We start from the raw sequence: 12,199 nt of genomic DNA, 5'->3' as shown, positions 1-12,199 counted from the left end.
CCTTAAACTCAGTGGGCTTTATTTCTGAGTGCACACATGTAGGATGGTAGTGTTGGTCAGAATGGTGAAAATTTGTGTGTTTGTCAAAAGGAACAAAAGAGAGACTTTATATATTTGCCCAGAAGGAAGCACCACTCTGCTTTGGGGAAAATATAATATGTATGGTTCACTTGTTTGCACGTGATGTGACTTGGCAGAATCTGGCAGTTTATACTGTCAAACAGGCTAATACAGATAAATTTCTCTTTTTACTCAAACAGGAAACTGATTAACTCTACTAGCCAGTTTTGCTACTATGTTTCTTAAGATTATCTGGTGCTTATTCTTGTCATATGTAAATGTAGTTGCAGATGACTTACACTCAATTATAACAAAAGTTGTCCTTTCAGAGTGAACTGTAGCCATGAGGTACATGTGGGAAGACTAGGAAGAGTAAAATGTTGATACTTAAAGTGGTTTGTACAATCGCTTAGAGTTTTAAGGTCTTGAAGCTCAAATTTGCTGTACCTAATATATTATTTCTTACATGTATTATGTTCACTTGTTCTTTATTGATATCGCAGGGTTTCACTATTCAAAATCATGGACACACACGAAGTATAGGCAAAGTCAAAAACAAATAAAATGTCAAAATAATCAGACTATTTTTGACCAGAAGTGTTCAGAGCTTGAGACGTGCACAATTTTTTTCCCCTCAACTTTATCCATCATCCAGGGGTTGGGCATCCATGCAGTGAGTGGGTTCCATGCTTTCTCAGTGCAACGCTTCTGAAAGTGAAGGATTTGCTGGCTGCACACTGTTGTCCAGGGAACACCCAAGTGTATTCATAATGCTTTCCCACTCTTTGGAGTGGCTCCCTATGAAACCACAACAATAGGTTTTTCCTCCAGATAACTCCACATGATCCACATGAAATTAAACCAAGGTGGGTGATGGCTTTTCAGAAAATCTCACCACTTCAGGAAATGTGGAATAGAGTGGATAACACTGATATGAGTTGAAGTTGCATTTTTTTTGTTTTTTTTTACCTGCTGTTGCTGATACAGTCACATTTACAAACTGTGAACAGCACTTTCCTAAAGGTTGTGATCCAGCCTCTTTTGCTGTTATTGAAAAGGAATACCCGCGTTCCGTTTAGAAGCCATAAATCATGCTTTTTAATTATCACTGTGTAGAAGCAGTTGAATTAGTTTTTGTGGAAGGTATCCTGCTGTGGAGTTTTGTAAAAAGAATTGAATTTTGCCCAATATACTCCTCACTTTTGCTGAGAAAATTCCTGCAGCTAAATTTGACTTATATTCTATTGTTCTAGCACCAAAGGCAAATCTGCTTATGAAGGTCATTTTGGGAAGGAAATACACCTGGATCATACAGTAATTTTAACATTGGCCTCTAGCCTATTTATGGCTGGAGAGGAAGGGCATACAATACCATCCTTCCCACATATTCCTGTCCCTTTTTTTTTTTTTTTGGCCTGGAAAAGTCCCCCTATAAATGGAATAATTTTTAAAGGAATTGTTCTCAGTTCCTAGAAAGGTGGTGGTGAATTTGGAAATGTTATCTGTACAAATTGTCCATTTGGCATAAACATGTTCCTCAGCCCCCATAAAACAGCCTCCCTTGATTCAGTGCATTCCCAATGTGTTGGACTACAATGCCCATCATTCTCAGATATCAGGGCCATGCTGAGGATGGTGACCCATGGTGAAGCAAGTAGAGTTGAACTGAATTTTGGCTGGCAAATGTGCAACCAAAAAGGGAGTGGGGAGCATCTTCAAAATGTCTTCCAAAACACCACCTTCCTAGACCCATGTGTTTTTAATATATATTATTTTCCTCCATTTTCTTTTCGTGTATGTGAGGAGGAAGTGGCAGGAACATCAAAGAGTGAGCCGTCCCCTCAACCTCCCGAGATAGAGCAAGAGATAAAGCCTGAAAGAGAGTTAGGAGCAAGACCAAAGGAAAGGCAGATGACAGATGCGCGCGCGAAGGAGGAGGAAAGGACCCGCGAGGCGGAGATAGGAGAGGGAAAAGGAGGGGAAAGGCGCGAGGAGGAAAAACGGAAGAAACGGTCGGAGACATCAGTTGAGAGCGAGGAGGGAGTATGGAACCGCGGCAGGGAGAGTGTAGACGTGTTCTTGACGACGGAAGAAGGAAATAAGTCAAAGGAGACACAGAAAGTAACCGTGATAGAAGAGAAAGTGACTGCAGAACCAGACGAAGATGTGAGAGTGTTCTCAGTCCCACAGAAAAGGCTAGCCGAGGGTAACATAGACGAAGAGTATAAAGATCCAGCGAAGGGAAAGTTCAAGCCCATAATACCTGGCCTTAGCCCTGAAGAATGGACAGTCCTGGTGTATCACAGGGCTCAAGGTCCAGAGAAGATGGTACATCAATTAGATCCGGAAGTAGAGAAAGAGCTGTTGAAAGAGGGGGATTGGGCCCGCCATCCTTGTTGCGGGACCCTCTGTGCGGTCCGCAACGGATTTCTGAGAATGCCAACCGAGAAAGAGAAAAGTGCGAAAACTTACTATTAAAAGAGTTACCTGTTGACAAATCATTAGCATGGTTTTGGGATGATTCCCCACCTCATTTGATGTTACAAAATCCAGTTACTGTTCAAGAAAAGGTTGACTCAAGATGTGTTAATAAAAGTTCTTTATTTCTTAATTCTGAAGCCTCTTTCATCCTTCCTGATGTAGAATTACCTAAGCCGGTAGATGAACCCCCCCACATTGGCGCCCAACCCGGGGCAGGTTCTGAGATACCGACGCAAAGAGAAGAAGACCTCAAACAAACAATAAAGAGGCAAGAAAAAATGATAAAATTTTTAGCCGAGCAACAAAACCTAATTCTAACTCAGTTGGCAAAAAATCCTGAAAGAAAGACGACGGGAACGGAAGACGTTATAAAGAATTCTTGGGTGGCGGGTCCGGCCCCTATTAGGTTACAAAAGATGACAGCTGAAGATGACCCTGAAGCTTACTTAAATACTTTTGAGAGAGTTGCATTGGCGGCAGGTTGGCCTAAAGAACAGTGGACTTTAATTCTGACTCCCTGTCTATCTGGTAATTTACAAGAGATAATTGACACGTTATCTCCAGCGGAAGCGATGCAATATGACAAAGTTAAATCTACGATTTTACAGACGTTAAATTTAACGGAAGAAGCTTATCGGAAAAAGTTCAGGAATTTGAAGATGAAACATGGTTTACATCCCCGTACCTTAGTGCAAAAGATGAAAGCAAACTTGTTAAGGTGGTTAAGACCCGAAGAGAAAACTAAAGAAGAAATTTTGAATGAGATAGTTATGGAGCAACTTGTGACGACGATGAGTTTAAACATGAGGGCTTGGGTGCAAAGGAACCACCCACGTGATTTGGAAGCTGCTATCCAATTGGTTGAAGATTTCTGTATCGCTGATGAGGGAACACGTGAAAGCGGCTGGGCGAACCAGGAGAGGCTGAAAGCGAAAGAGAAGATGGCGTCCGAGAGTAATAGTGCTGCGCAGCGTACCGGAGCGGCGGGAAAAGAAGTAAAAATGGAGAAGCCCGGAGGCAGCAAGCATAGGATCATGGAAGCGTACCCTAACTGGAAAGAACAGCGTGAATTTAAGGGGTCTTGCTTCCGTTGTGGGGCCGAGGGACATCAGAAGAAAAATTGCCCCGGAGTGGATTGTTCCTGGGTTAAACATTGGAGCCAGGTGACTGGGGGAAATGCGGGTTTTAATGAAGAATGGGAAATAGAAGTTTTGGTTAACGGGGAACAAAAGAAGGCCTTAATTGACTCTGGAAGCGGTAAAACTCTGGTAAAAAATTTAGAGGGGATTAACGCAAATGGGGAAATGAAAATTAGATGTATTCACGGGGATGTGAAAGCCTACAAGACCACGTACGCGACGGTAGAAATAAATGGGGAGAAGAGAAGAATGGAAGTGGGAGTAGTGCCTGGATTAATTAGAGAAATGTTATTGGGGAGGGACTGGCTGCGTATTGACAAATTGTTAAGAGATAAAGAATGTAGAAAAATCGAATGTGTCAATATTGGAAATGTGGACGATTTAGAAGAAGTTTCACGGGAGGTAACGCGGTTTTGGCAGCAAGATGATGCCTCACTGACTAAATTCTTTGAAAGAGCCAAGAAAGAAGGAGAAGTGAAAAAAGGGGAAGTGGGATTTGAGCTATGTGACGGTTTGTTGTATAGATTATCTATTGATGGGGTCAAACAATTGGTGGTGCCTGGAAAATGGAAAGAAAAATTGTTATATTTAGCACATGATGTTCCTATGGCCGGCCATCTGGCTGCAAAGAAGATGAGCTCTCGCATTTTACAAAGGTTTTGGTGGCCTAATGTATGGGCAGATATTGAGAAATATTGTAAAACTTGTAAACAATGCCAATTAACACAGCCAAAGGTTGAACCAGGAGGGGAATTAATTCCCATGCCTTTGGTTGATACTCCATTCGAACGGGTTGGCTTAGATATTGTGGGACCTTTAATGAAATCGGCTGGGGGACATGCTTATATTTTGGTTATAATTGATTATGCAACGAGATATCCTGAGGCAATACCTTTAAGAACCATAACGTCTAAAGTTTTAGCCAAAGAATTAATGCAAGTTTTCTCTAGATTGGGATTTCCTAAGGAGGTGATAACAGACCAAGGTTCGAATTTTATGAGCCAGACTTTAAAGGAGATGTGGAAGCTGTTAGATGTAAAGCCCTTACATACTACTGTCTATCATCCTCAGTGTAACGGATTAGTAGAAAGATTTAATAAGACTTTAAAAAGTATGTTAAGGAAATTAGTTATAGATAGACCGAAACAATGGCATCTTTTAATTGCACCTTTGATGTTTGCAATTAGAGAAGTTCCACAGGCATCTACCGGTTTTACTCCATTTGAGCTCCTATATGGAAGGAACCCTAGAGGGATCCTGGATTTAGTTAAAGAGAGTTGGGAACACGGTAGAGACAAATCTCAGATGCAAATCAAACAGATCATAGAAATGAGAGAGCATTTAAATCACATATCTAAAGAAGCTAAAAGTCAGTTAAGAAGAGTGCAGGTTGATCAGAAGCGTAGATATGATAAAAATGTTAGAAGACGAACATTTGAAGTTGGACAGAAAGTTCTGTTGCTACTTCCCTCCGAACAATCCAAATTGTTCGCCAATTGGCAAGGACCATACGAGATAATTAGAAAATTAAATGACGTTAATTATGAAATTGCTACCCCGGATAAGAAAAAGGAAACAGGGATTTATCACGTGAATCTTTTGAAGGAATGGAGAGAGAGGGAGAGTTTCTTGAGTGAGATAGAAGAAGAAAATTTTGGTCCAGAGGTTGTAGAGTGTACAATGCCCGAAGAAGAATTAAAATTAGAGGATAATCTTAATGCCGAAGAAAAATTAGAAATAAGAAAGATTGAGGAAAATTATAGAGATGTATTTTGCAATAAACCAGGATCTACCAATATGGGAATACATTGTATTAATACCATACCCGGAAAAATAGCCAGGTCAGGAGTGAGGAATTGGCCTCATTATATTAAAGAAAAGATAAATAAGGAGGTGGACGAGATGTTGTTATTGGGAGTAATAGAACCATCTTACAGCCCATGGAGAAGCTATCCAGTAATGGTACCGAAAGCAGACGGCAGTGTTAGACTATGTATAGACTTTAGAAAATTGAATGAAATTTCCAAGTTCGATGCCTACCCCATGCCTAAAATAGAGGACCTGTTAGAGAAGATAGGCGGAGCTAAAATTCTAAGTTCATTAGATCTAGTAAAAGGATATTGGCAGATCCCGTTGAGAGAGGAAGACAAAGAAAAAACAGCCTTTGCCACACCTAAAGGGTTATTTCAATATTTAAAAATGCCGTTTGGTTTACATGGAGCTTCTGCCACCTTCCAGAGGGTAATGGACAAGGTACTTGAACCGGTAGAGAAGTTTGCAGCTGCTTATATTGATGATATTTTAGTATTCAGTAGAGATTTTAAAGAACATGTAGTACATTTAACCAAGGTATTAGATGAGTTAAGGAGGGCTAGTCTGAAAGTGAATCTCTCCAAGTGTAAAATTGCTAGAGAAAGTATAAAGTATTTGGGATTTTTAATTGAAAATGGGAGAATACAACCCGTACCAGATAAAGTGGATAAAATAACAAAATGGCACGTACCAAAGGATAAGAGAGAAGTACAACAATTTTTAGGTTTGGCAGGATATTACCGGCAATTTATTCCAAATTACTCAGAGGTCACAGCACCTTTAACAGATTTAACAAAAAAGAAGAAGTTCAAAAAAATAGTTTGGGGTGAAAAAGAACAATACGCTTTTGATAAGGTGAAAGAGATCTTAAATTCCTTGCCTCACCGATATGCTCCTGATTTTGAGTTACCGTTCCTGGTTCAAACTGATGCATCTGAAAGAGGGGTAGGGGCGGTACTGTCTCAAGCAAAAAATGGGAAGGAGTATCCTGTCATGTACATTAGTAAAAAGTTAAATGAAAGGGAGAGAAAATACTCTACGATTGAAAAGGAAGCCTTGGCTGTGAAATGGGCTATCCATTCATTTAAATATTATTTATTGGGTACCACTTTTGTATTAATGACTGATCATGCTCCTTTACAATGGTTAAACAAGATGAAAGACTCTAATGCAAGGTTAACCCGATGGTATCTCAGCCTACAACCATTTTCCTTCACGGTCCAATATAGGAAAGGGAAAAATCATATTAATGCAGATTATTTTTCTCGGCAGGATATCGAGGAGGAGATAGATGTCGAGAGGACGGCCCACTCAAGGGAGGGGGCGTGTGAGGAGGAAGTGGCAGGAACATCAAAGAGTGAGCCGTCCCCTCAACCTCCCGAGATAGAGCAAGAGATAAAGCCTGAAAGAGAGTTAGGAGCAAGACCAAAGGAAAGGCAGATGACAGATGCGCGCGCGAAGGAGGAGGAAAGGACCCGCGAGGCGGAGATAGGAGAGGGAAAAGGAGGGGAAAGGCGCGAGGAGGAAAAACGGAAGAAACGGTCGGAGACATCAGTTGAGAGCGAGGAGGGAGTATGGAACCGCGGCAGGGAGAGTGTAGACGTGTTCTTGACGACGGAAGAAGGAAATAAGTCAAAGGAGACACAGAAAGTAACCGTGATAGAAGAGAAAGTGACTGCAGAACCAGACGAAGATGTGAGAGTGTTCTCAGTCCCACAGAAAAGGCTAGCCGAGGGTAACATAGACGAAGAGTATAAAGATCCAGCGAAGGGAAAGTTCAAGCCCATAATACCTGGCCTTAGCCCTGAAGAATGGACAGTCCTGGTGTATCACAGGGCTCAAGGTCCAGAGAAGATGGTACATCAATTAGATCCGGAAGTAGAGAAAGAGCTGTCGAAAGAGGGGGATTGGGCCCGCCATCCTTGTTGCGGGACCCTCTGTGCGGTCCGCAACGGATTTCTGAGAATGCCAACCGAGAAAGAGAAAAGTGCGAAAACTTACTATTAAATGAGTTACCTGTTGACAAATCATTAGCATGGTTTTGGGATGATTCCCCACCTCATTTGATGTTACAAAATCCAGTTACTGTTCAAGAAAAGGTTGACTCAAGATGTGTTAATAAAAGTTCTTTATTTCTTAATTCTGAAGCCTCTTTCATCCTTCCTGATGTAGAATTACCTAAGCCGGTAGATGAACCCCCCCACAGTGTACTGTCCCTTTCAGCAGCTACTTTGTTTTTTTGTTTTTCAGAAGGCGGCTCCGCCTCTCACTTATGTGATCCAACCAAGCATGGATCATACAAACAAGATGATGACATGGTGTCACATATAGTCAACCTGATGTGGTTGTGTCATCATCAAAGCTGCCTGCATTCTATGCAAAAATAACATGTTTGCCCCCTTTTCACAGAGCTCCAGAATTTTTACCAAAACATAGAAGGATTTCGACAGCAATTTCCCCCTTATTAAATATGTCCTCTCCAAATTTTGACTGCATCATGCAAATAAGATAAATACTGTATTATTGTGAGTAGTAGTCGTGGTGGTGGTGGTGGTGAGTCAAGTCTGATGTATGGTGACCATTTCCAGGGTTTTCTAGCTATAAAATATGAAGAAGTGATTTACCCATTCCCTTCTTCTGGGGGCATCCTGGGCCTGCATAGCTTGTCCAAGGCTGGATTTTCTCCTGGTTCACACAATGGGAAATTGAATACCCAGCCTCTGGTTCAGCAGCCTGATACCTAACTCAGTGAGCTACTGAGTGGCAGAAGATGGTCCTGCCTAATGGGGGTGTTCAGAGTTCAGGCCAACCAGTCATATACTCCTTTATTTGCTCATTTTCTTTTTCCAGCTGCCATCCAGCAACTTCTGGAAGTTGCCTCGTTAGGCGGTTTGGACTAGGGCCGCTGCCACTCAGATTTGTTTTGTTTCATAAAATTTCCGTCACAGCTTGCTGTTACTGTACTTCACTCTTGCCTTTCCGCACTCACTATCTGAGTGAGAGGACAGCCTTGGATACTTCAGGAAGATGAAAATCTCACGGAGCCACCTGGTACCAATGACTTCCCTCCAGTGGGCAATTCAGGTACTGACAGTCTTTACTATACAGAGGGGAAAGCATGGCACGAGAATACATTAAATCCAGCTTTCGTTGCTTACACTTTTGTTGCTTGTGGTCCTCAAGACAAGAGGTGGGAAATATGCTTTACATTTTTTTTAAAAAAAGAAAAGTTACTTCTATTACTCAGTGCTTTAAAGGTAACCTGTGGGTTTTACTTGCTATGTTGAACAGTAACTTGGAGACATGCTGGTTGCTTTTAAGCACTCTCAGTTGTTTAGAAAAGACTAGTGACATAAAAGAAGGGACTTGGTGGTGCTGTGGGTTAAACCACTGAAGCCTCTGGGCTGCAAGGTCAGAAGACCTGCAGTCATAATATTGAATCCACGCGATGGAGCGAGCCCCCGTTGCTTGTCCAACTCCTGCCGACCTAGCAGTTCAAAGGTAATGCAAAATGCAAAAATGCGAGTAGATAAATAGATACCACCTCAGTGGGAAGGTAAATGGCATTCTGTGTCTAGTCATGCTGGAGGATTGTCTGCGGACAAACACTAGCTCTATGGGTTGGAAATGGAGGTGAGCACTGCCACCTAGAGTCGGACACGACTGAACAAAATTGTCAAGGGGAACCTTTACCTAGTGACATAAAACTTGAAAAACTGTCAAAAGGTTTCTAAAACTAGCTGTAAATGGCTTAAGTGTAACTTTTGAAGGTAACTTGAAACAGTTGCACCAAGAAAATAACTTTGTTGCTGTTTTCTTGTTACTTTTGAAATATAACATTGTTACACTTATTGCTCAAGAAAGTAATTACCTGCACATAGCTGTGTTGCTTGTAGCTTGTTACCTCCAAACTCTTCCCTGAACACTCCAGTCTATCAAGCAAATGTTGGAAAACAAGCACCAGTATTATCCCTTAATTATAATATTGGATGCTTTAAAAACATTGGATTTAGACAAGTTGTTCACATGGAATTTCATTTAATTTCATGGACACTGGAAAAAAGGTAAATTGGTTTCGTTGACGTGTCTGAAATTTATCTCTTCAATAAGTCCGAGAATGTTATATTGATGCCACAGAGGACATGCCAATATTATTTCAATATTAGCAGAAAAATAATCAAACAAACCAACTGGATCAGGTTTCTGACCATCAAAAATAATATTTAAGGCAGAAATTGATGATTTGTATCCAGTGTGTGGTGTAGTGAATAGAGTGACAGTCTAGGACTCAGACTTGGATTTAAATCCCTGCTTGGCTATGAAAACTCACTGGGGGAGTAGAACTGGTAAACCACTCCTTAAATATCTCACTTACATTGAAAATCCGATTAGGATCACTATAAATGTGACTTTACATCATGGAGAAACTGATTATTTAATCAGATATACCGTACAAGTAATTGTAACATGATTTTAAAATTATGGCACATACTGAATAAACTTAGGTTAAGTCTGTAAGATAATACAGATTTTGTATCAATACTTTGGGGCATTTGTGAGCCAAGAGGAGGTCATTTATCTCTTGGGGCAGAGAGCAAGTGGTAGAAAGGATTAGGATGAAGGTAGAATAGGTGTGCCAGATGCAGCTATTAGGCAAGGTGAGATGGTCACCTCAGGCAGCAGAATCTAGATGTCACAAAGAGGCAGGAGTGATTTTGTAAAAATTTACATTATTATTCAAAAATACTAGACACAGTCAATCAAAATTAGATAAACATAGACTGGTATTCTATAACAGATACAAGCTTTATTTAAAAAATTGAAGTATCTGTCAGCACAATATGTATGCTGTTCCTAATATAGCTTATTTTTGTAGTTCTGGTGGTGTTATTTCTGAGATCTGCAACTGCTTATAATACCATGTAAAATTTCTTGATATTGTTTCCAAAGCCTCAATGACTACAGGGACCACTGAAATGTGTTTCATCCACAAGCGAGATGTTTCGATTGCCAGGTCTCTGTATTTTGTTAGTCTTTCCAATTCCTTGTTTTTCACTCTGGCATCCCCTGGAATTGCAATGTCAATGATCCAGACATTTCTTCGTTCTACTACTATTACTATATCTGGTATATTATGTTCAAGATACCTATCAGTTTGGATCTAGAAATCCCACAAGATCTCTACTGTGTCATTTTCCGACACCTTCTCTTCCTAATGTTCCCATGGGTTTTTGGAGACTGGCAAGTTACAATTTTTTGCATAATGACCAGTGCACTAATTTTACCACTCTGTCCTATTTTGTAATCTGTTTATGCAGTCTTTGGACATTCACATCATTTCATCATTTTCTTGACAGAGTCAACATTTGCTCTACTACTACATTATTGTTACTACCAGGGCCAGGGGGCAAAGTGTTTGCGATCTGGTTGACTTTGGTTCCTACACACCTTAAGTTGGGGGTGTAGGAGGGGCCCCATTTGGCACTCTCCCTCGGGCAGTAAAATCTCTTGGACTGTCCAACCAACAAGCTCCTGTTGGAAAAAAAGACTGTGGGCTAATACATACGATGTTCAGATCTTGAGTAGATATATATTTCCTCTGCCCAAACTCTTTCAGGGAATTGCTGGCCTGGCCTAAGATCTCATACTGCCTGGGGGAAGGGCTCTATGGCAAGTGTCAACCAGCATGAAAACAGATCTGATTTTAACGCTGGTTAGAGGATAGTATCCACTGCTATACAAGGTGGCAAAAGTTAGTTTAATGGGTTCAGGGCAAACCATGAGGCACATGCAGTTCTTTTCCAGCAGGCCTCTTACTGACCAGCTCATTCCATGTATTCCAGCTACCTAATTCCCCAGATGTCTAGGGAGACATTTCTCCTACGACCCCAAACTACTTCAATGCATACTATTTTAATGTATTTCCATGACTGTAAACAGACACACTGTGGTAGTGTCACATGCTACACACAGGTTATATGCAAGCTAGGCTCCCCCTCCTTTGGACACTTCTGGGTCAGGCCTACACTCATGGGAGGAGGACAGGCAAAGCAGCAGAGAATAAAAGTAATGGTTGCCAGCTGAAAGCACTCAAAGCAGTTCTATCCTCCTGGGGTGAATGAACAATTAGTGGAATGTGCCTTTCTATAGATGTGTAAAGATTTCATGTAAATATAGGTTACCTAACACACTGCCTAGAAAAGGCCTCTGGGTGGCAGCATATTATAAGGGAAAGGAGGCCTAGCAGGGAAAACAAGGTGTCCCGCTTTACCTCACAGAGTTTAACAAGTTTTATTTGGCATAAAATTTCTTGGATCGCAGCCCAGTTCCACGAAAGTTTATGTTGAACAAAACTTGTCAGTATTTAAGGTACCACTAGAAGCTTAGTTGGTTTTGAGCCAACGGACTAACATGACTACTTCAGTAATTTTTGACAGGAGGAGGATTGTTTGCAGGCGTGACAATAAAGCTTAATTTACCAGCCATTAATATAAGTTTAGCTGGTTGGATAGCTGAGTGGTTTAGGAATCTGGCTGTGGAGCCAGAGGTTGGGAGTTCGATTTCCCACTGTGTCTCCTGGGTGAAAATCCAGCCTGTGTAACCTTGGGCTAGCTGCACAGTCCAAGGATGCCCCCACAAGAAGCAGGTGGTAAAACCACTTTTGAGTATTCTCTACCTGAAAAGGGTTGCCAAAAAGTCAGAATTGA

At 41.2% G+C, this 12,199-nt stretch overlaps 1 long non-coding RNA gene across 1 annotated transcript; it reads right to left on the bottom strand.

Moving 5' to 3' along the window:
* Positions 1-529: 529 nt before the first annotated feature.
* LOC144583672 (uncharacterized) lies at positions 530-9,672 on the bottom strand. The gene is made up of 2 exons (XR_013537595.1): positions 9,364-9,672; positions 530-1,104 (listed from the first exon to the last, which is right to left on the bottom strand). It is a non-coding gene; the product is annotated as an uncharacterized LOC144583672 (long non-coding RNA).
* Between the last annotated feature and the right edge of the window lie 2,527 nt (positions 9,673-12,199).

Source organism: Pogona vitticeps, chromosome 6 (assembly GCF_051106095.1).
Source record: "Pogona vitticeps strain Pit_001003342236 chromosome 6, PviZW2.1, whole genome shotgun sequence".
Taxonomy (NCBI): domain Eukaryota; kingdom Metazoa; phylum Chordata; class Lepidosauria; order Squamata; family Agamidae; genus Pogona; species Pogona vitticeps.
Note: the sequence above shows the minus strand (reverse complement) of the source record. Positions and strands in the feature narration are given on the sequence as shown.